At 36.8% G+C, this 23332-nt stretch overlaps 1 protein-coding gene across 1 annotated transcript in view; it reads right to left on the bottom strand.

Annotated features, from left to right (window-relative positions):
• The window catches only part of ESR1 (estrogen receptor 1), a 343123-nt gene extending 322924 nt beyond the window's left edge, over positions 1-20199 (bottom strand). Inside the window, exons 1-2 of the mRNA XM_045544589.1 lie at positions 20117-20199; positions 10717-10847 (exon numbers count right to left, since the gene is read on the bottom strand). The gene's annotated coding sequence lies outside the window, so the exon portion shown is untranslated. The remainder of the gene's footprint in view (positions 1-10716; positions 10848-20116) is intronic.
• Positions 20200-23332: the final 3133 nt, after the last annotated feature.

Below are 23332 nucleotides of genomic sequence, written 5' to 3'. Positions count from 1 at the left end.
AATACACTCAGTGTTAACTTGAATATATTTCTATGCTCAGGAGCTCTGGGAGAACGCCACTACAATCTTCTGTGACTCCTTTCTAACTCTTTTCTCTATTGGTGAGTGAAAAAGAAGTTTACAAAACAAAATTGTCCTAGAGCTCTAAGGAAAGATTACCATATAGCAGTCTGTTTGCCAATTAAGTTTTCACATGAAAGTGAATGTTCCAGATAGTATGAAAACACGTCTGAGAAAGTTTTCATTTATATTTATCCAGAGCAGGATCCTTTGAACTCCCCAACTGAAAAGCAGTTCACCAGCCCCTGCTGAGCCCCCCAATCTTCTCTCTCTTACTGGGCCCCAAGCACTCTGGCCTCCTGCGGTTCCCCAGTCCTACAAGAAGGCTCCTGCCTCCAGGCTTAGCACCAGCTCTTCCTTCTGCCTGGAGATTTCTTCCCCAAACATCCACCATCTCCCCTCCTCCCCTCCGTCGTGTCTTGGCTCCAGTGGCTGCAGCTCAGGAAGGCTCTCTTGCCCTGCCTGTCCTGTCACATCCTCCCTCCACACCCACACAGCTGGTCCCCCATCTGGCTCTCCCTTGGCTCTTTCCCATGGCATTTACCACCTTCTGACATCTAGACCTACTGAAGTTTATGGTTTATCATCTGTAACCAAGACGTAAACTCCACAAAGGCAAGATCTTTGTCTATGATGTTCCCTAAAGGAGCCAAACATCAACTCTACCTTGATGTAGTAGAAGCTCACTATTTTTTGGATGAATGAATGAGTGAACACTATAAATTGGATTTTGTCTAGGATTGCAGATAAAGGCAGAGCTCCATGAAAGGGAAGTGACAAAGGGAAGATTGAGGAACTAGGAAGACTGGGGTTCTTTTCTTTTTTCCCCACTTCTTATTGATTCAGGCTGTTTCTCCAACCCCCAAAGATGCAGAGGAAGAAAACAAGGGCTAAGAGAAGAGAGAAGAGCAGAGTGAAATGGTAAGATGTGAGAGAGAAGAGGAAGAACTACAAAGGGCACTCATCTGAACAGAGGTAGAATCAAGCTGAAACCTTCCAACCAGACTGTGAGCAGAGTTCCACTCTGCCCTGCCCTCCCTTTCCCTTGAGAAATTGAAACTAACTGAAAGATATTTTTAAGGCCCAATAAAACCCCATGATTTAAACAGACATTACTAATTGACAACAAGCAACAAGGACTTGCTGGGGCACCATAACCTATTTTTCAGTCATTTAGATCATAAAACCACTCCCTCACCTCTGCATTCAGCCTTTGGCAAGGACAGATGTGATTTTTTTTCCTCCCAGTCCTTGCACAGTTTTTCTCACTAGTACCACATTTTGGTAATACGTAGAAAGGCAAAAATCTCATGCATGTTTTCAGAATGAGAAGCTCAATTTCTTAGCCACCCAAAATAATTCATTATCAGTTCATTAATTTGCCAATACTTCTTGAGTGCTTATTAAGTGTTAGCCTCTGTGTTGGTGCTGAAGTATTAAGATGCTATGACATGACTCTTCATTGTAATTGAGTGCAGTATTTCTCACTCATGTTCCTTCTCCAGATAGAACCTTCCAGAAAGAATTGGTTTCCGAAGGACAGTTTCTTATTACTGATTCATAGAAGAGAAGATGTATCTTCTGTATATTCTCACTAACAAGATATTAGTATTGAATTTTATTTTCCCATTTTATATTATGAAAACAATAGATTTTTGATTTGTTTTCCAAGTATAAAATGTTACATTTTGTTATAATGTTTTATGACATTCATTTATGCACTTGATCATCACATATTCATTGACTCCTACTAGATGCCAGCCAGGTGATAGGATCAAAATGGTGAATAACAAAGAAAATGCTGTCTTAACTATAAAGACAACACCAACAAAAAGCCCCACCTCCAGCACCTTTTCTCCTTGAGAATCACTGTTATCTAATGAGGTAACAGTCAAATTCCATGGAGAACTGTTGTAGATATGATTTTCCAAGACATGATTATTCCCATTCCATTTTAAAATTTAATCTTATTAATTCCTTACCATTATAAATACCATGAATGATCAATATGGGAAAGTTGGAAAATATATATATAGAAAAGTAGAAGAAACAAAAATCATTCATTCATACTCCACCATGAGGATCAGCCAATGTTCATGGTTTAGTACATTTCCTTCCAGTTCTATTCTTCCTACTAAATTATTTTTACTCTAAAAGGAAACACAGCAAGAAAGAAATTAGATCAATATGAACAAAATTAATCCAACAGAAGAACCTAATACAAGATCTAAACAATGTAGAGCTATACTGTGTTCCTGGATAAGAAGACAATATCACAAAGCTGTCAAACCACTGAAAATTAGGAAATATATTTGAGTTAACTACCACCATAAACCAAATATGCTTTGCTCTTATCTGTTTATGTTCATTTTTAATAAAGGTGCATCAAATTCTTTTAAAATTCATATGAAAGACTAAATGTTGAAAACTAAACAAAAATTATGAATAATGACTATGAGTGGGAGACTCAAACTTGCCAGATATTAAAATATACTATACAGCTATTATAATCAAAGCTATATGTCTCAGGCCTGGCAACAGATAAATAGATCAGTGGAATAAAGAAAAAAATTTTAAAAATAGATATAATTTAATTTGTTAGAGAAAAGACAGTCTATTTAATATGTAATGCTTAAACAATTGGTTATCCATATAAAAACAAAATTGAACCTTCTATTTTTACATAAAAACAAATTCCATATATAAAACAATGCTAAAATGTTAAAAATAAGAAAATAGAAAACAGAATTTTTGGAGGAAAATTTTAAGAAATAGGAAGTAGGAAGACCTTTTAGAGTAAGACAGGGAATCCAGAATCTGTATAGGAAGAGACACAGATTTAATTTCATAAAATTATTTTTTTTAATTTTGTGGCAGAAAATTACAAATATAAGATCAAAGGACAAATTATTGATGGAGAAAGATTTGACATATGTGATAAAAAAATCTATAGGAAAAGTGCTCAACATCACTAATCCTCACAAAATGGAAATTAAAACCACAAAGAGATAGCACCTCACACTTGTTAGATAAGGTATTATCAAAGACAAAAGATAACCAGTGTTGGCAAGGATGGTGTGGACAAAAGAGGACCCTTGCACACTGTTGGGGAAATGTAAATTAGTATAGCCATTATGGAAAACAGTGTGGAGGTTCTCAAAAAAATTGAAAATAGAATTACTATATGCTCCAGCAATCCCACTACTGGGATATATCCAAAGGAAATGTAATCAATATGTGGAAGAGATATCTTCCCGTGTTTATTGCAGCAGTATTCACAATAGCCAAGATATGGAATCAGTGGAACTGTCCATCGATGGATGAATGGATAAAAAATAAATGTGGTATATATACACAATGGAATACCATTTAGTCTTAAAAAAGAATGAAATCCTGTCATTTGCAACAACATGGATGAACCTGGAGAACAGTACATTAAGTGAAATAAGCCAGGCACAGAAAGACAAAACCACATGATCTCATTCACATGTGGAATCTAAAAAAGTTGATCTCATAGATGTAGAGAGTAGAATGATGTTACCAGCGGCTGGGTCGGGGGGTGGGGGGAAGGGGCAGGGAAGGTTAGGCAGATGTTAGTCAAAGGATACAAAATTTCCATTAGATAGGAGGAATAAGTTGAAGAGATCTATTGTTCAACATGGTGACTATAGTTAATAACAATATATTTTTGAAAAACACTAAGAGAGTAGATTTTAAGCATTCTCACCACAAAAATGATAACTTTTGTGAGGTAATGCATACATTAATTAGCTAGATTTAGTCATTCTACAATGTATATATATTTCAAAACATCATATTGTACTTGATAAATGCATACAATTTTGTCTATCAATTGTAAAAATCTGTAATACCCAAAGCTTTTATAAATTAATAAGAAAAAATGCAACTATGTAGGGGGAAAGTGGGTCAAGGATACACATAGGTAATTGACAGATAAAAAAATCCAAAGGAACAACAATAATGTGAAAAGATGTTTAACATTAGAAGTCAAGAAAATGAAAAGAAAATTAACAATGCTTACTCATTAGATTAGCAAAAATTAGAAAGTGGGAAAACAGGGGTGCTAGTGGAAAAGCGATGAAAATGATACTCTCAACCATTGCTAATGGGATGGTGATTTGCTATGATATTTTTAGAAAATAATATGGAAAAAATTCATTAATATTTAAAGATACACATAACTTTTGAACCAGCAATCCTACTTCTGGAAATTACACCATAGAAATAAAACCATCAATACCTAAGAACATGTGTCTAAAAATATTTGTAGTGACAGTACTTTTTTTTACATGTTGAAAACTTGTCACAACAGAATGTCTATTGATAGCAGATTACTTCAATAAATTTTAGTAAATTCATGCCTTATACAACTATTGAAAAGAGTAAGATAGATCTATATTTCTCAGAATTTCCAATATATCTTGCAAAGTGAGAAGACTAGGATATGTTGCAAAGTGAGAAGACTAAAATATATTGCAAAGTGAGAAAACTAGGATATAAAGTAATACACACACCCCCATACCCCCACGCACACATAATAGGTACATAACCTGACCCCACATCTTAAGATAAATAGGGACCATTCCCCAAATACCAGTGTCTGTGTTTGTACAGGGTTGTGTGAGCATGGAGAAAAGAGTAGAGAATACATACAAAGTTGTATTCATTTCTCTAAAGGGGTATAGTGAAAGGAAGAAGGGAAGAAAAAAGACACCCCCCTCCCAAAAAAAGTCTATAGCCCAACAGAAAATGTGCATGGCACAATAACAAGAGAAAATGTAAAAAATAGAAACTTTATCTATTAACAGAAATTATCTATTTAATTCAATAAATAAGTTCATAGACAAGGGCTAGAGATGACATAGCTGAATAAAATAGTGATTTAATTTCCAAATAGGATTATGGATGATTTTTACTTGGAATTTTTAAAGAGATCACGAGAGTTTCTGTAATATAATCATGTTTTCAAAGGAACTAAAAGAAATCTGGCAATACCCCTCAAGAGTCTTATAAATAGCTTTGCCCTTTGACCTTCTATTTCTACTTTTAGGAATTATTCTTAAGAAAATAAACAGATGTGGATAACAATGCTTGTTAAAATACCAAAATTGTGTAAACAAATTCTAACGTTAAGTAAATTCTACAAAACACAACATAATTTCAACTTGCAAAATACGTACTTGTACGTGTGCATGTGTATGTCTATTTTACATATATATCTTACGCATATATACTATGTATATATACATACATACTATGGAAATTACAAATTGAAATTGTGTTTTATCTTGGATTTTCATTATTATACTGTGAGAACTTTTTCTTGTCATTCAATATACACATATATACACAGATAAATATATATACCTATATACATACATATCCCTAAGAAAAAGCGTAAATGAAAATGTACTAAAATATTATTAGCGATTATCCATGGCTGACGAGAATATAAATCATTTCTATTTACATCTTTATTTTCATCCCTTTTCTAAACTTGCTAAAACCAATATGCATTCTACAATATGCAAAAACATAATAACCATTTTTAAATGGAGGCATAGGAAAGATAACAATTTCATCTTGAAAAGTAAAATGGCACTTTTAGTCAATTCTAAATGTTCAGAGGCATAACCTTCCTCTAATACTCCTTCCACATTAAAAAGTAGTGCTAAGACTGTCAGTAACCTAAACATGTGGCTTACATCACCTGGATAAAGGTTAGAGCACAGAGCCCTCTAGATTAAAAAACTGTCCCTCTAGTATCATATAAACCCCAGAACATTACAAACCCTCACCTTTTGAGCATGAATCTCTGGGGTAGGCAGTGCTCAGGCTGCATGGACAGCCTTCCTACGATTCAAAACCAGCAAAGCTGTTTTTTGTTTTACCTCTATGGAACAACATTCATAATTAATTTCTTCAGATTTCCAGGTAGAGCATATTTCTATAGTTTGGTCTGAGGTCTCAAAATTGGAAACGTTTCCTCCATTTTTTCTCTCCTTTCTCCTCCTGGCTAGAAAGGATTTCAGCTGAAACATGAGGCAAGGGCAGTGGTATGGGAAGGCAAACAAGGTTGCTACAGGGACCTGGTGTGCTCTTGTGGCACAGCAAGGACAACCAATAAGCTTTGTGTTCTTGTCCCAGGAAATCTACCCTGAGAGGACCCGACAGGACGACAAGATAAACATTGACCCTGCGAGGCATGCTTCTTCCCTCCACCCTCCTTCCTACCTAGCCCTTGGAAGGCCTTTTGCTTCCTGCTTGATGCAAACAAGGATTCTGTGCTACATCTTCTTCCCATGGCCCAGTGGGATTGAGGAAAGATCAACAGAAACATGGGCGGGTTTCTTTCAAGCTCACTAGCCAATCTCTCCTGGTGCCAAAGTAATTTGAAGAAATGCATTCTGCATGTTTGAGATGAGTCAAAATCACAAAACTTGTCTGAAGTGCTTTTCAATTTTCAACTAGTAACAAAATGTTATTTACACTTTGATAAATAATAACATACTATTATTTAAATAAGTGCCAAAACAATGGCTGAATGTTGCAATGGGAAGAAAATGCAGACTTGGATATGAATGTGCACGTTCTTAGCTGATCCAGCCCTGGTGTCTGCCTTTCTCTGGCTTTGTGGAATTCAAACTTCCAGATGACTAAGATTTTCACTTGTGTGTATGTGTGTATACATGTGTAAATATGTATATATGGCTGCCCAGAAAGTATCCAGCCATTGTTAATATTAATATAATGAGAACATATCACAAGGCTGAATACTTTCTGGACAGCCATATATATGCGCGCTCGCGCGCGTGTGTGTGTGTGTGTGTGTGTGTGTGTGCATATATATATATATATATATATATATATATATGACTTCAGACTGGATAGAAAATAATTCTAGTCCATCTTATTTACTCCTATGTGCTAGGTCAACAATATGACTCATAGAAAAGTAGTATCATTAACTCTGTAGCATTGTTATGCAGACAGACCAAAATAAACTGAGCAACTGAATCTTTTAACTCAATCAGCCCTAATCAAAATGTATATTAGGGTTCCTGTTAGCACATATCCAGACTGATAAATTAATAAAAGAAGTCTCTTCCTCTTGCCACCTAACATAAAGGCAGAAATTACAATAAACAGTACTGGAACATATTTATTGGGTTGCAATTTACTTAGAGACAAGATTAAAGTAACAAGATAAAGTCAAAACTGGGAGAAGTCACAGCAAATAGGTACCAGTAAGAATGGAAATGTAGCAGAAAAGTAATTTGTCCCAAACAGAGAATGGAGAGACATAATGGTAGCTTATTCATCAGTGGAAATGAACACATATTGTCATATTGCAGTCAGTTCTTGATTATTCATGTGTGATTACCAATTTTGTGGATTATCCTTCCCTCTGCCAGGCTTTGAACATCTGAGTCATCTCTTTCCATCCTTAGTTCATATACATCCAGAAACTCCAAAATCTTGTTTACCTTAATCTATGTCAAGCTTAATTAGGAAAGTAAAACTGATGGCATGGCTATTGTTTCCCAGTCAAGAGACTTCTTCACCTCTCTACTCAGGGACCAAATCTGGTGACACATTTTCACTAGTGGGAGAGAAGTCAGCAGAGAATTGAACTTGATAAATAAAGACACTGGTCAGCTAATCCTTGCCTGTTGTTTTCTTGCTAAGTGAAATTGATCCAGATATATATAATCTGTCAACTCCACTAAGTATCATTGATAAGCAGGAAATTGTAGCCATGCAATGATGACAAAATGGAAGAGTCATTGTTCATGCCCTATAAAGGCTGAGAATCAGAGTTCTTGACTTGAATGAATGAATTCTAAACAGTGACAAGGCACACACAATGCAAACACAAATATCAATTCACAGTAGAAGTCTGAGCTCCTCATTTCAATTATAAATTCTTCATGGGAAGAGACCTTTCCTTTTTATACTGCTTCTGTATTTCCTTCAGCATCTAAGCACTTTGCCTATATATACATAACCTGGAAATCCACATTTACAGTGACAAAGATCTTGAGTTATTGTCCCAAGTTCAAATCTTGTGATACCATTTTTACCGGCGGGGTAGTCTTCAGCAAATTACTTCCTTTCTCTAAGCCTTGGTTTGCTTCCCTAGAAAATGGGTATAATGATGCCCACTGCTAGGGCTGTTGTAATGACTAAATACACTGTTCTCAGTAAAGCACAAAGCACTTACTATTATAGCTATTACTACTGTCACTCTAGTCACTACTTAACTGGACTCACTGACTCCAAGAATGAGAAAAGTAGGCCATAAAAGAAATAGGACTTTAAAGAATTGACTTTTGTAACTTGAGAGTTGGCTGTTCAGAAAACGAAAGAGTGAGGCTGGGGGCAACCTCATGTGTGGCCACTACGCTGACCTACGAACATAACATTCTACGTGTTTCATTTCTTAGATTTCAGATTCTTTCTATTTAAGGCTAACATTTAATATTAAGAGAGCCAGACACATGTGCGAATGGGAGAAACTCTAAAGCATTGTTTATAAAGTGGAAAGACGGCAAAAATGGGGGAGAATAATCCCAGTGACACCACCTAAGTGACACAGTTAGACAGACGCACGATGAGCCCTGCGTTCAGTGGCATCTAGAATCCCAGGGGTTTTATTTCAGACTTCTTTCAAAGTCCCAGCAATAGTACAACCTTAGACCTTTCTGGAATAATCAGTTTTGGATGTAAGATCTCAAAGTGGGAAGAGAAATGCAAGACTACTCAGAGACTGACGTGTGCATGGAAACACGAAAAGGAAGAAAGGGAGTAGTATACTGAAAACGGTGTGGGATCTAAATGCCCAGTGGTTGGCATTGGTTCTCCGACTTTGCTCTGCCCCAGCCAGATAGAGGTTTCATTTATTTGTTAAAATCCTTTCTTCCCTCTGTCTTCGTTGTCTGTCTCCTTGCTGTCCAAAAGAGGAATCAAACCCGCTGAAGGGAGCTGGCAAACAGCCATAGGCACTTTCTGCTTGGAAGGGAGAGGCTACAGCAGCTCACCTGTTAGCAGGTCTTTGACTCACAGGAGAGTCCATTCACAGCTGCTCAGACTCTTACCAGAAAGATTAGAACTAAAATTGTTTAAAATTCCTAAGCCAGAGGAGTTTTGCCAGATGAGGTGCTTCTATACAGCCTGCAGTCAGCCGTGCTCTTGCATCAAGGCTCTGCGGTTCTGTGCGCCCGGGGAAAGCCCTGCACCTCCAGCCTGGAAGACTGGCCTGACCAGTCCCACAGCACTTTTGAGGACAGTGTCTGAGCCTGAAATTGGTGATGTTATTTGCCATTTTGGTTAGTCATTAAGTAACGTCTTTGCCTAGAAACCTTCATTTCCTACACAGCAGGGGAGACAGAGTCCAGCTAAAAATTTTCCTGAAATACTGCGCCAAAACAGCCCGGTTCTACAATTAGGGAGTTACCACACTGAGCAGTATATGCCAGTTTGGTCCTTAGTGAATTCGGATTTAGTCTACCAGCATTTCAAGCTGATTAGCAGGCAGACCTCAGTCCCACACATTCCTCCTCTTGCAATTTGGGCAGGTTATATAAAAATTAGCCTTAGGTATTACTCAGGTGACTCAGACTTCCTGTGCTTTGGAACATTTTGAAGGCTAGCATAGTATTTACAAATCAGGGGGGCTTTTAATCTTTTATATCATATGCCCGCTATTGGATTCACAAACTGCTAAATAAATACACGGCCTCTCAAGTTGGCTTCTAGGCAATGTGACATTTTGTACTTTCACTATAACATAGGCATGGCTTTTCAAGAGGTTTGTGAACTAGTTTAAAAATGTTCTATGGAGGAAATGAGAAATGGACTTGAAGGTCAGCAAGTTATTTTCTCTTCTAAGTTTCAAATAAAAATTATGTGATTATTTGGTGACCACAAATACAAGGGAAATGCCTGCTTGTCCACCTAAATGGCTTTTCTTTTCCCTTATAAAACTGCCATTTGTCACTCTGGATGATTAAATTCAATAGAAATGTTTCTTAGTCATTGAGAATGTAAAAATCATGTCTCTATTTTAAGGTAGGTCACTGAATATATAAAGTCTGTATTCAGACGATGTTCTCCTATTTTAGGGTTAAATTAAATGCACATTCACATCTTTGCTTCTTATTAGCACCATACATTTGGCAAGAGAAGAAGGAGATTGTGAAATTCAAATCAGGAAATATTTCTACTTGCTAGCAGCTATGGTAAAGCTCTGAGGAAAAAAAAGAATGAAATCAAAAGGTTTTTAAAAAAAGTCCGGGTTTTCTGTATTTAAAACAAACTATTGAGCATTGTAGGTAAATTGGTTAACTTCCCTGAGAACAGGTAAAGAAACCTCATCCATATAGTGGATGCAGGGATTTTTTTTTTTTTTTAATGGCGGTAGTTCAGGGAGTGTATCCTATATTTCAACTCAAGAAACACACATAAAGTTCTCTTCAGACAGCAGGTATACTGCAATGGTCCTGGCAGTACAGGCTAGGTAATCAAAGAAATTAAATGAAAAATCGTTCTCCAAACTGATGGCCAAATTAGGTCTTATGAATTCATGGACGAAGTCAGGAGAGAGAAAGGATAAACTAATATGTTCACATATACCTCAGTGATGGCTCAAAATTCAGAGTAATATCTACATCCTTTCTCAAAAAGAGCTGTGCTGGGATTTGGTACTTCAGTCTTGGAAAACGTGAAGAGATTTTTGTGCTTAAGTCTTTCTATTTGTCGTCTTCCTTTTGTTTTTTAACAGAGAAGGGAAGAGTGGTATGATTTCTAAAGATTTCCTTAATTAAACTGGTTTGATGCCTCACTTAAAGGAAATAATATGGTTAAAAATAAACGTAATCTCACGTTTCAGTAGGTACTGAAGAACCAATGTTTCACTTATCTGTTCAGATCAAATTCCTTGATCATATTCTTTCACAAAGCTAAGTAGTGCATAAGCTATTTACCATCAATGCAATTAGCAAGCATTTATTCATTTATGCACAGGCCATAATGCATTCGATCAACTCTGGTTCAGGGGATGACTTCCATTTCTGCAACTCCTGGCCCACAGTATTTCAAATCACATGTTCAGCAGCAGATAGGAACCTGCTGCGGCTGCATAGGACGGTTCCACCACAGAGATGCAGACAGCGCTGTGTGATGGAAAAAGTAGTCACAGCACAGAGCAAGTAAGGAATTTAGCAATGCCCCTTAACACACAGCTTTATAAAATGACTTTCTTAATACTTACTTGTATGTCAAATTCTTGAATGAGTGTGCTTCAAGAGTATTCCACGGGGCATTTTTTCTGTGTGTTTTAAACATCAGCCTGAGCTATTAAAAAGTGGCCCTGGGTTATTTTTTTGTTTGTTTCTAAAATGTTGTGTAACAGCTTCAAATGTTCAGACATGATGGAGTGGAAAAAAAAAAAACTTGTTTAATTCTTAACTTTGTTTTTCCATCTAAAATATTAGTTATGTCTGTGTTTTTTTCTACCTTCAGGCAACAGCGAACCTAATTTACAAACTTTATCAGTTAAAAAAACAACAAAAGGAAAGTTTCACAATGAATTAAGGAATCTTTAGAATTAGCAGGTGCACACTGACAGATTTATAGAGGCTATGGACCAATAGCTATATTTTAGGACTGAGAAACATCTGCTCAAAGTAAGTAGTTTTTGGTTTCTATATCAAATAGAAGGGAAAAACACCATACCGATTCTGAAACTTCGGTAGTTTTTTTTAAAAGCCAAAAAGTCATGCAAATGCTATTCTAGTGGGCATGTATATGTCACTGCTATGTTCTAGTAAAATTAAGGAGATATGGAAATTGTCACAGGAGCAAATGATAAAGGTAAGAAAACATCAGAATTTTTAATGGAAAATTCATAAACATGTTCTGTGAAGGAAAGAAGGCTAATTAAATATAACATCAAACTAAACTACAAAAGAAATTACTTTTCTCTACACAAGTCAGATTATATGGTCTTCCTCTACCACTTCAACCCAGTAACATAAAATAGTGAAATCCAATCCCTGGAAATACTCAGAAGTAGACATGTCACAGATAATAATACAGATAGGGAGAAATTTTACACAAACATGCAACAACATTGGTAATGAACTTTTTTTTTTACCGCAGCCTTTTAGTCTTGTTCTATAATAAATAACTCCATGAAGCAAAGAATTGGCTGTGATTCAGTAAATTTGAACTGTGGACACTGACCAAATTGTTTGACATTCTACCTCCACCCCTTATCCTATTTTCAGTCCACATTTTCCCTCCATGGTGACTTTCTGGTTATATATTATCTGGTTTGGCCGTCTCTACTGCCCACTTCAGATAATTGCTCAACTCTTCACTTGGCGTCTTGCTGGGTAAGCTTGACCTAAGAGAATGGATGAAGAAAGAGCCAGCATTTTCCTTTGATCTCTTAGAACTCAGGATTCCATTATATAATCTACCATAAATCCTGGTAGTCAAGATTGACATCAACTTCCAAACTTGCCATGATCTGACACTCCTAATTGATTCATTATGAATTCTGACATTTCTGAATTAATATGAACTCAATACTTCAGTGTGTCAGTGATAAGACAGCTTTCTTAATTGCTGTCTCGATATTTTTGAGGGTTTCCTTGGTTAATTTTTCTCTTCTGTAATCTAAGCTTCATATGCCAAATGTTCTGACTGGCTATCTGCCTCTAAGGTTTAAGCTCACAGATGTTTCCTTGTGACCATGGCAAATACTACTTTTCTGAAAATAGGTTTGATAAATAAAATTGGCAATAAATTTAGAACTGAAGAGCTGGATAAAGAAACCAAGTGCCGTCCACGTTAGTTACGCTTTGGTAAATCTACTGACTTGTCCAGTATATCCAGTGGAAATGGATTCTAGGAATCCCATCAACAAACTAAAATCTTCAATAATCACAAAACCTCCTTCTATGGGACGGTATAAATCTCTTTCCCTACTGAACATATTACTGTGGCTTCTAACAAGTAGAAAATTGGCACATTTAAATTTCACTTCTATTCCAAGGGTGGAGGGAGGAACGAAATGGACAGACTCCAGCTGGTGAGAAAGAAGTGAAGCAGGGGCCCTGCAGAGTTCAAGCGAGAATCACGTGTGAACTGTTCTAAGTGACTAACAGTGCACTACGTTCATACCGATTATGCAACACCAATGCCACAGTACGCGGGAGACCTTTGCTTTTTGCTTTTTGCTTTTCCTAGAAAACCTTTTCCTATGAATCTTTTCCTTCACAAATTAGATGTGAAGTACCCATTTGCTTGATTTCTGAAGGCCGAATGATCTGGAGGAATAGACCGACAAACCAACATGAGCAACATTCTCCCTGCTGAACATTATGATGTCACCCTCCTCTGGCACTGCGCTGCTCAAAATTCAAAGCCCAGGCACCGTCCACCAGGGAACATTCTCAGGGATGTAGCGTTATCACTTGAGATTTATTGTACCTGAGATTAAATTATTTGGTGTGCTTGGCCTCACCTCCCACCCCCACCCCAAGGAGGTCCACGCCTATTTCTTTTTGAACTGTTGCCCTTAGAAGAGAAGAAAAAAGAGGAAAGGAGAAAGCACACTCTCTCTCCTTCCCCCAGCCTCCAATCACGGAATGTAGCATTCCCATTCCCATAAACATAAAGCATTTTATGCAGCTGGAAGAAATATCATAGTCTTCCTTTCCAGAGTCCTAAACCAAGGGAATGATAGCATATCTGTCTTTTATTTCCAGCACAGACACCTATATGGGTTTGTTTATGCTTCTGATATTAGTATCTCAAGTCACTGTTCTAAACAGAGGTTGCTAAAGGAAGAACTATAGAATCATAAAACGGTACAGCCACATGAACAATACAGTTCCTCTGGTCCAACACCTCAGTCCATTCTGTGAGGGAAATAAGGCCTCAAATGCCAAGGACTTGTTCAGTATCCAACATAAAGTGCCTATTTAGTAACCATAAGCAATCTAAATTCTAATCTAATAGAAATATGACTATTTTCTTCTGTATCTATATCTTATCCAAATAAAATAATGATTATGAAAATATTCCAAGTAATTAGCATTTTACACATATGAGGTATGCTACTTTTCAAAGGCCTATAACTGAGTCTTCATCGTATTGCTAGCATAATCTTTTGATGGGCATTTGGTAGTTGTTAAACCCATTTTACAGTTAGAGAAACAGAGCACCGAGCTTCACACTTGTTTGCTAAGCACATCAGTGGCAGGGTAATATCTTTTGACTCCCAATCCACCACTTTCTCCCTTAGCCATCTTTGGAACAAATTGTCATGACCATCAACAATCCTGATTTCAAAAAGCCAAATCCTAAAAGATTTTTAAAATTGTGTTACACCTCTCTTGAAGTATTCCCATCCCCTCCAAATTGATGTGCTCACGCTTCCTCTGAAAACTTGAATCTACACAGTATATTCCTATGGTTAAGTCTTTATTTCATTCCAACCCTACACCAAAATCTTTAGTGCCTACATTGTAAAGTCTAAGCTCCTCAGTGGGACATTTAACTCTCCATTCCTAAAAAAAAAATAAAAATAAAAAAATAAAAAAAACTCCTACCAGCTCCCTGCACTTTTCTTAACTATGTTCCTGTCAAACTACCTAATGGTTCCCCAGAACCTTCCCCCATCCCATGCCTTTCACTATGCTCTTCCCCTTCCATCTTCCTGTGTAAACATTGCCCATCCTTTAAGGTCATAGTCAAATGTCACTTCCCACCAGAAACTATCCCTAACCACCCCGTACCAACCCAGAAATACCTTCCCTCTTTGTGTGTCCTCACCTAGGTGCACTTCACTCTCAAGGTACTCATCACATTCCACTCTGCTCTATCACATTATTTGACATTATGGCATAAAGCACATATTATAGTTACCATGTAATAGTCATGTGTCATATTATGTCCCCTACTGACCATAGCTGATAGAGTTTGTCCAGGGATCAAAAAACTTGTCAAGCTCAGTCAAATGCAACAATCATGTACCGAAAAACAGTGTGCACCAGGCACTTCCTGAGGCACCAGGGCACAAATCTGAACAAAACCCCATCTTTGCACCTAAAGCTCCTCCAGCCTGGCTGGCAGCAGAGACTTGAGGATAGAAATTAATAAACCACAGCAGGGCACTTATAAATATTACTCATTTCTTAAATAAAATTAGAAAAAGAATTTACCAATATGGGTCAAATTGAACTATATTAGATCCCGAGTAACCGTAACCCCTAAATAGCCTTTACTCAATGCAAGTAGGATTTCCATAATATTCCTTATGGAAACAAAAAGCAATCTATACCTGTACAGTCAGTCCCCTGGTTATGGATGACCCGGCTTACTACGTTCCACACTTACAAACAGGCTCCCAAGTCTCCCTATAAGGATAATTTATAATTAAATAATTAAATTAATAATTCAGGAATTAGTTTCTTCTGCACAAGTAAACATTAGGTCACTGTTAATCTTCAATATTCTTTTTTGAAATTTCTTCTCCTATCGAAACTTTTTTGTATGAGTTTGTTTTTATGTTCTGTTTGTTTGAATTAAAAGAAACAACACAATAGTTTCTGTAACTTATTATTACAGTACAGGAATATCATTATTACTATAATTATTATTACAGTATTACACTGTATTCTTATTACCATGTATGAGTCATTATAGTATTATTATTATTATCATTACCATATATGCACTGTTCATCAGTGATCCAAGTTACATACAAATCCGACCTAAAGACATTCTCAGGACTGTATCTTGTCTGTAACCCAGGGACCACCTGTGTTTGTCACATAGTTTTAAAATGAAATATATTTAAATGGACTATTATATATGATGTGATCATCTTCATTAAGCACCTTTCTTTACATGGTTTTAAGCAAATGAATCCTACAAAAGATTGGATGTAGTAAAAAAAGAAATTGGAGTCCAAAAGACAAATGTTTTTTATCAGATAAACACAAAATTTCTTATGGATTTATTGGTGTCTTAATTGAAATTCTGAAAGGAAATATCCCAATGAGACCATTTCTATGAACAGCAGAGGGAGGAAGGGTCTGAGAAATGCAGATCACCCATTTGCAAAAGGATCCTGATGGCTTCTTCTGGACCAATGTACAAGAGGAGATTTGTTTAGGGGGCTCTGCCACTGGCCATGTGAAGAGAAAATAATTTGATGAGATCTGAGGGGGAAAAAGTCAAAAAACCAGTGTACTCTGCTGTTCCAGCAAAGGGCACCCACCCACCCTTCCGCCACTGCATACTCTCAGTTCTTTAGAAGCATAAACCAATCCGCCTCTCGTGCCCGTTTCATAGCACCACACCCAGGCTACCCTCACTCACTCGGTAACAAGATTTTACATGTAACTAAGTAATACTTTATGCATTCCATATAACAATTTGCATTTTATAAAAGTGAACTTTTTACAAAGCTCTTTTACATACATTAATTCATTTAATCCTCATCAGTAGCTGCAAAACTTCTGTAAGTTAAATATCATTATTCCCATTTGACAGATGAAGATACAGAGGCTTCAAGAGGGTATAATATTTATTTCCTACCAGCCCCAGATGCTCAGCTTGCCTCTCCAAGGAAAGGTTCATATTGATCAGAAATGTTAAAAATGAATATTGTATCAAGTAATGCTGAGAGCATGGTCTTTGGAATTAGATGAGCTGATCTTCAAGGGTTAGGGCTGTCATTTATAAAGCTGTGTAACATTGGACCCATTACCTATCTTTGCACAGCCTTGGTCTCCTCACTTGTACAATGGGAATCATAATGTTGTTTACCACTTGGGGTTGTGTGAGAATTGCATGTGCTAATACCTATAAAAATCATTGCACAAAGAAAGAGCTCCCCAAATGTTAGATGCTAATTTAATTGCTATTATTACCACCTCATGGGCACTAAATATATGTTATGGGGCCACTAAGAGAGAGATTATCTCAGGTCTTTGGTACCAGGTGGAATTAGAAAGTTATTGCACAACTCTATGGACTAAGACATTGCCCAATAAAGAGGAAAAATGCTTTGAAAATCTCTAAATATATGTGAAAATGAACGTGAAGCATTTGCAACAAATTCTTGACATGCTTATTTCAGCAAGATCTTTGCTACCCTTCTCATCACAAAGATAGTCTCTAAGGAGAGGACTACCTCAGGGAAGGGTACTGGAGATTTCTGGGCTCTCTCTTCCAACACTTTATGCTCATTCCAAAAGCAGCAGCATTTCAACAAGTGGCACACTCAGCTGGCTAAATTTACTGCCCTTTATTTTTCAGATAAAGTTCCCAGTCACAGTCAGAAGTGCATAAACTCTTAGCAGCTATAGTTCTGACCTCGAGTTCTTTCATTTATTAAACACATATAGAGTACCAGGCAGTGTGCTAGACTTAGAATAAAAATGACCTCTTCATATTAAGTTTCTAACACTTGAAGACTGCAAGTAGTTTAATTAGTGATTCGATCTCATTTATTCTCTATAATTATATCTGGTGGCTACTCTTAGTACCCCTATTTTGCAGATGAGAAATTCAAAGCCAGAGGTGAAATAATTTGCCCCAAATTGCACAGCTAGAAAGTGGTGGACTCAGGCATTTCCCATGGATTTGAATTGAACTACTTAAGGGCTGAATCCTCACCAAAGAGTTATCTGCGGTGAAAAACCTGGGCAGAGGTATAAGCTTTCTAGCAGAATATTTTTTAAGGGTGAATGGATAGCACAAGCCTTGTCATCCTCTAAAAGGGTCACAGCTTTTCAGAGAGAAAAATGTTCCACTCCTTAGATAGCACCATAAAACCCATTGATGTGCCAGGTTTTGCTGTTGTGGTCCAGGGGAAACGATCCAGAGGAAGTCTATCTAATGAGATGCTGCCCAGAAGGCAAGCACACCATCATCACCACTACCTTCAGCAAAAGCTACCTGCAACGTGCTTGCCTTTAAAAAGAGTGCTTTATTAAACACTGTGCAGAGGGCTTAACAGGTGATGTCTCTTTCTTAGCGATTAACAATGGAAACCCTGCCCTGATACAGGGGAATGGCAGGTCCACATCTCAATGGCCACGGCCAGCCAAGAACGAAGCATGTGATGTAAGCTGTTTACAAACAAACAATGTGGATCGTCTACTTGGAGCTGGGTCACTCTCTTGCCTTGGAGCCAATTTGCACCATGGAGCAGAACAGAGCTGTTCTCTATTCAAAGCAAACTAAACTCAGCCACCAGGCCTTCAGCCTGAGCAGTTGTTCTGACCAACTGGGCTAAATGACTACAGACAAATACTCAGAGAAGACCCACAGATAACCACGTGAATATGATGTAAACAGCTCTATTGTACAGAGGTTTCGAGTGTTAGGGGGAAAGTAGAAGATAGCTAGCTCTAAATCCTACACTGAATAAAAGACACAGAGTTCAGGGGAATAAAAGATTTTTGACTTTGTTCTTGCCGCAAGTTTAAGACGCATGAACTTTATCCTTTTCCTTGACTGTCACGAGCAATAAAACAAAACAAATACCTCCAAGTGTCTACGAAAAATATCCTGGTAGTAAATAGGACCATTATATTCTTATTCAAATTTTTTTCTTTTTTTTTCCCCCTACATGTCATGTCTTTTGATACCTACATTATTTTTATTTCTAATCTCTTCGAAAATCTAACAACCACTACAGTACTATATCCAACCTCCACAGCATTATATCCATGCATTCCAAGGCCCAGTGGGCAATCTTTGTAGGATATTAACAAAACCAGAGCAAACCTTTGCTTCTAAGAAATAGGAAAGGATTTCATGGAATAGAAATGGACTTTGGACCCTAGATCTCAAACATTCCCATCCAACTTAATTTCTTTCGGTTTTCTGTGCATTTTAAGATTCAGTTCAAATACTTCTGCCTGGTATTCCTAAGTTTATTCTCAACATTAAAATATGTATATATCACATTCAAAATCAGATGAGTTTCCCAGCAACCTCATACTTAAGAGTTGCTTTGCAAGCCTATTAGATCTGGCCCATAAAGCCATTAAAAAATCTGGCACCTTTGAACGGGAATCATTGCCATGATCACAAGCCCTGATAAAGCCCAACCCTTATATTAAGTAAATCTTTAAAAAAAAAATTTTTTTTAATCATGTCGGCTTTTACGGGCACATCTGAAATAATGAATACTGCTTACCTTCTTGACAAAGCATGAAACTTACAACTTAACGAACATTTCCTGAAGTATGTGGCATTCCTCTAACCAAAATGAAAGTATCCTGCCCTGTCTTTTGTGACTGCCACATTATTACATGAGTAGCACATTACTAGATGTGGTGGAGTCATTATAAACACACCATACTGAGGCAAAAAGGAACCCATAGTTTTTTTTTTTTTTAATATAAACAGAAAACTGAGACAGCAGGACAGAAAAGAACTTGCCTAAAATCACAGGGCAATTTCAAGACAGGGTGGTTCATTCTTATATTGCTAGATTGCGTATCTTTTCAGAAAACTTGACTGCCTCTTAGGAAACAAATAATGGCTTATTCCAATTGCTTAGTTCAAACTTACATAAGTTACGGCACCTAAGATGAAGAAAACAGATAATATGTTCATGCTAGTCCGAGATCAGTCCAATTAAGAACTTTTAAAATTGCAACACGGTTCAACAATACAAAATCTCATAGCTACAGCTGGATCCAAAAAATATGTTATCTGGGACAGGCAGGCAGCCTGTCAGCGCTGCACTAAGAAAAGGGTAGTCGGATTGCCCTCTGACTCAGCTGAATAGTAATGCAAAAGTGAATTTCCACTGAACCAAGTTCAGATGTAACATTTTAACATGGAGGTAATACTTGCCAGCAACTTTGCAAAATATCCCTGGAGCAGTAAGAGAGGAGGGAACATCTTTTAAGATGAGAGGTAAGCTCATGCTTGTAAATAGCAGCACATTATAGCAAAAAGAAAAAGAATGAGAAGAAGAAAGAGGAGTACCTACTTGAAGAGAAGAATGTCACTCAGGGACTGTCCTCTTATGCTATAGAATGGGCAGGAAGAAGGAGCATGAACCTTTCATGCCCGTTAAAGAGCTTCTGAGCATGGAGCCAGCATTTTCAGTTTTGGTAGAATCCGTTCTGAGGCTGTAGACAGGAGATTGTTATGACCATGAAATTAGGAAATGCTGTAACTCAAAAATAAAGAACTAGCACCACCATTTGACTAGGATTGGAAAATCTCCTTTAAAAAATAGAGGAGGGGGTGGCCTTCCTTTCTCCAAGCCAGGCCAAATTGTAACTTTCTTAGCACTTCCGTTAAGATAGGTATTTAGGAAGAGCTAAATCATCCGTTAATCTGCCTGAAATTCTTTTTTAGGTAATCCAGCAGATTTTTCTCTCCACTCCTAATAAAGCTTGAAGTCTAGACAGGCATGTGGAGTTGGGGAAAAAAATCGTTCACTCAGCACATAAATTTTGTTGATCCAAAATTAGCTAAACTGAAAGCAGAGGTGAGAAAACATCTTCTGTGAGTGTTTTGGTCACTTTCTCATTCAACTATTGATTCAACAACCACGCTGCACGTCTTGTCACTGATTAATTAGATTCTTAACCTTGGTAACCTGCACAGATTTTGCTTCTTCCGGACTCTTTAGCCCTTCCTCCTGCCGTGTGATCTTTCCACAAACTGTCTGGCATTTCTGTAGCAATTTAAAAGTTTATAGGATGTTTGTTTGTTTGGTTTTTGTTTATTTGTTTTTAACACAGAGATAAACATTCTAAAGTAGAAAATGGGCTTAAAAATAATATTGAAATTTTAAAAAATAATATTGAAATTTTATTAGCTTTTAAAGTCTGCTGTGGTTCATGTAGTGTGTACTTTAAAAGGCTTTCTAAAATATACTAGCTTTTTCTACTCTTGAGAAAAGTCTGGAGAAAGGCTGGTTTTCTGGAAGTGAGAATGGTGCAGAAGAGGAGGTGGAAGGCTCTCTCTCTCTTGCTACTGTATCTCTCAGTCTCCGAGCGCAGCCTGACCTCTGTTGGGTAGGAGATGCATCTTAAAGCTGAAAACCAAAACTCTCATAATCAATGCTTTAAAGAATTTTGAAATAAATGATCTTAACTATCTTCAATCTTCTCTAGAATTGTGAGTTACCCCATAAAGTAATTTGAATATGCCAGTCTGTCTGAGATTAACTTCCCTAGACTACATAAAGCAGGATGTATTTTAGTTAATATGTAAAGTATTTAATTTCAAGTTAGCAAACATAAAATTTCAACAAGATTCACCTACACAAGGAATAATTACATATACTAAATGCACTGTGGGGGGGTTGTTAGCTTTTTATTATTTTTATTATGATTCCTGGTGAAAGGGAAATTATTTAATAAAATGCTCTGAACAGTTTAAATGTTTTGAAAGCAAAATATTTTTTTCTAAATGAATCAAATCCCTCAATTATTTCATTTGCCAGAATGGGTGAACTCTGCTTTTAGCCACTTGTTACAATCAGTTGTGCACATCAATGCAGAGAAAAAAATTATAGCAACAGTTCTTATAATCCAATGAATTCTGAACTAAAGGTTATAGATCATTTCCTTTTCATTGGAAAATATAAATGTATAGTGTATATTTTATATAAAATATACATTAGATTATCCTTAAAAACTATTTTTGATATTTAATCGCATTCCACTATGTGCTTTCCTCAGTGTGAGAGAATAAAAATAATAGCAAATGTCTTCTGGACATATACAGTCATTCTCAGTTGGGGGCTGGGGGAAGGAGAATTGGTTCCAGGACAAGTCCCTGGTATAAAATGGAGTAGTATTTACATATAACCTATGCACATCTTCCCATATACTTTAAATCATCTTTAGGTTACTCATAATACCTAGTACAATGTAAACGCTAGGTAAATAGTTTTTGTGCTGTATTGTTTAGGGAATAATGAGAAGGAAAAATGTCTGCACATATTCTGTACAGATGCATTTTTTTGTTCCAAATATTTTCAGTCCATGATTGGTTGAATCTATAGATGTGGCACCCACAGGTATGGATGGCCAATGTACTAGATGTTGAATACTATTCCAAGCACTTTCACAACAAGCCAGTGAGGTAGGTACTACCAGAAACCTATTTGACAGATAAAGAAACCATAGGAAACTGAGATTAAGTACCTATATCAGCTGTAACCAGGGTTCAAACTCAGGTAGACCAGCTCAAACTCCCATGTTTTAACACTCCACTGCAGAATCTGAACAAATTCATGCAATTATGCACAAGGACATACTATGGGAACACACATACTTTGTATGTATCATGGGAGGAAAAGGTTCAGAGGTTTATTAGTGATTAGGCAAGAACAGTTTCATCAGATTGATACAAAAAGGTTATTAGAAATAATTTTGAAGTTTATTGTTCTAATGAAATCACTCAAAATAAAAATGAGTGCTTGGACTAACACTGTTTTAACATATTCTGTGCTTTCTTATAGAGAACAAAATCTGCTTTGTGGAAAAGTGTCTAATTAACTTGTATTCATCATTATTAGACTGAATAATTTTAGAAAAATGGGACCTGATCAAATCAAAAAGCTTCTGCACAGCCAAAGCAACTATCACTAGAGCAAACAGACAACCTAAAGAATGGGAGAAAGTATTTGCATGCTATATATCAAATAAATGGCTGATAACTAAAATCTATATAGAACTCAGGAAAATCAGCAAGAAAAAATCAAACAACCACATTAAAAAGTGGGCAAAGGACATGAACAGAAACTTTTCAAAAGAAGATAGACTAATGGCCAACAAATACATGAAAAAATGTTCATCAGTAATCATCAGGGAAATTCAAATCAAAACCACAATGAGATATCACTTAACTCCAGTGAGAATGCTTTTTATCAAAAAGTCCCAAAACAGCAAATGGGTGCAGAGAGATAGGAACACTCATACACTGTTGGTGTGACTGCAAACTAGTACAACCTCTTTGGAAAGTAATATGGAACTACCTCAAGGAACTAAAAGTAGAACTACCATTTGATCCAGGAATACCACTACTGAATATCTACCCAAAGGGAAATAAAAGACATTCTATAAAAGAGACATCTGCATTCGAATGCTTATAGCAGCACAATTCACCATTGCAAACATGTGGAAACAACCCAAGTGCCCATCAGTACATGAGTGGATTAACAAAATGTGGTATATGTATACCA

The sequence above is a fragment of the Lemur catta genome, chromosome 2, assembly GCF_020740605.2.
Source record: "Lemur catta isolate mLemCat1 chromosome 2, mLemCat1.pri, whole genome shotgun sequence".
NCBI lineage: Eukaryota > Metazoa > Chordata > Mammalia > Primates > Lemuridae > Lemur > Lemur catta.
The sequence above is the reverse complement of the archived record's forward strand: the minus strand, read 5'-3'. Positions and strand labels throughout refer to the sequence as shown.